Source organism: Etheostoma spectabile, chromosome 13 (assembly GCF_008692095.1).
Source record: "Etheostoma spectabile isolate EspeVRDwgs_2016 chromosome 13, UIUC_Espe_1.0, whole genome shotgun sequence".
NCBI lineage: Eukaryota > Metazoa > Chordata > Actinopteri > Perciformes > Percidae > Etheostoma > Etheostoma spectabile.
This window is the reverse complement of record NC_045745.1, coordinates 17,802,302-17,804,525: the sequence shown is the minus strand read 5'-3', so window position 1 is coordinate 17,804,525 and position 2,224 is coordinate 17,802,302.

The following is a 2,224-nucleotide window of genomic DNA, read 5'->3' as shown; positions in this document are numbered from 1 at the left end:
TCTTTAGCTATTGAAGACCAGGTAAATGTGTTAACCAGGTAGTCATTAACTGTGTCTGTCTGCTGTTTTGTGCTGGGCAGGTAGTGTAAAATACCAAGCAAACACTAAAAATGAAGTTAGATTGTTTTTTAAAGCAGACAGTTCCAGTCTAAACAGCTGTGTGAAGCCTATTGTTTCAAGGTTTGTTATGGTTTTCTTGTCAGAAGTTGCCATATTTCCTTCAGTATTATTTGGAAATATATAGTAGTGATCTTGGGCCAAAGCAAGCAACATGAGCTGTGTGGACTTTCAGCTTCTGCAGAGCCAACAACAGTGCTGATTTGACAAGCAGAACTAAACAACAATGTATCACCTAGCTAGGCCTGTAACAATTACATCATTGTCTAATCGCAATATTTGTTATATATAGTCGTTGTTTCTTTGTTTAACTGCAATTTATTGCTAACATTAGCTAAGGTTCTAAATGACTTGATGGTAATTGTCAGTTTTACATTAATTTAAGAAAGAAATCCACTATTTTTTATGATAATAAAGAGGCGTGGTTTACTTCATAGGCTTTGTATTTGTGATACATTATCAGGGTCACATAACAATGATGTAACCAAAAAATTTATCCTGGAATTCATTCAAAACTTTAATTTGCTTGCAAAAGTAATCCATAGATACATATTTTTAAATTTGACTGAAAGAGGTGATATTGTTGATCACAATTATTTCTGAAACATTAAATTGTGCAGGATAATGTGGAATGGTTACAGCTCTACGTCTAGTCTAGAAGTCCAGCACTGAGATGCTGGTTTGTGATCTCAGGGGAAAAGTGACACTGCTCCACCTTCTCCTCATGGATTTAATCTAATTTGGCTTTTCCACATCACTTCTCAGTGATGACTGTTTACCGTTGTCTGTGTAAAACATGCACATAGTACATCCAAACTTCCAAATGTAAGCACACATGCACACACACATATTTCTGTCTGCACAACTATCTTATCAAAGGCTTAGAGGTTCTGAAGCATGGCACCTTAATAGTTATTGTGGTGATAACTTGAAGAGAAATCCAGGTGAAAAAAATCATTTCACTTACATGTCACCTTTTGACAAAACGCAGGTTGACTTTCTTTCTTTAGGGTTCAAACCACGAAGCGGTAGAGCCCTTCTATGTTTTTATTTCATTTTAAGATATCTTTTTCCCTTTATTACAGAGTGACAGTGGATAGACTTGAACAGTGGGAGAGATGGGGGATGACACACAGCAAAGGGCCGCAGGTCGGATTTGAACCTGGGAAGCTGCAAAGGCCTCAGCCTACGTGAGGCGCACACTCTTACTGGGTGAGCTAGCGGTCGCCCTGCAAGTCGACTTTCTATTGTTGCCAAATTAAGTCATGACCAAAATATAGACACCAACAACATATTTTCGGGACAAAATGTCAGTTTCAACACTCAAAAGAAAACACTGATAATGGCACAATCAGCGATGATGGATCCTTTGTAAAGTACTCGGTAAAACAAACATTATGGTAAGGAGAATTTGGCTTACTTGTGACACATGGATCCGCTTAATGAGGCAGACTTCAAGACAGCCACACCATATGGTACTGACCAACAGTAGGTGTTAATGGTGAAGGGCTGTAAAACAGCTTTAAAACGTAAGACAAGTGACTGTAAATTCTAATTTCACTTTCACAAATGCTTCAACCCTGCATGCCTCAGAATTAACTGATAGGAGAGTCCCAAGTTGTTTAAATAACTTGCCTGATACATTGTAAAAGATATGAAGAGGCTGATAACTCCACAAACTTTTTGATCCACTTGCTTGCTTTCTTGTCAGTTAAACGCGTTATTATTTAATTATTCATTTTTTTACACATACTGTTGCAACAACTAGTAGTGTTACAAAAACTGCAACACCACACTGGATCTAGCTAGACCGGAAACAAAACAACAGGCATGTCACACACGCTTGTTTGAGCTTGCGAGCTGGCCAAAGAGTAGTAATGTTACGTTTTGAGTGGATGGCGAGCGTGAGAAATAAGATTCTGAATGGAAAGGAAAAAAAAAAAAAGTGGCCAAATGGTTCCATTGACAAGACCAAAAGTTACGTGTGTTTTGTCGTTGTGAACTGAGCGATCGTCGCAGCACGTCCAGTCTGAATAACAACTTGATGGCCAAGCACACAGCTCCTGCTCCACTCCCTCATCAAAGTATTATTTTCACCCTTTTATTG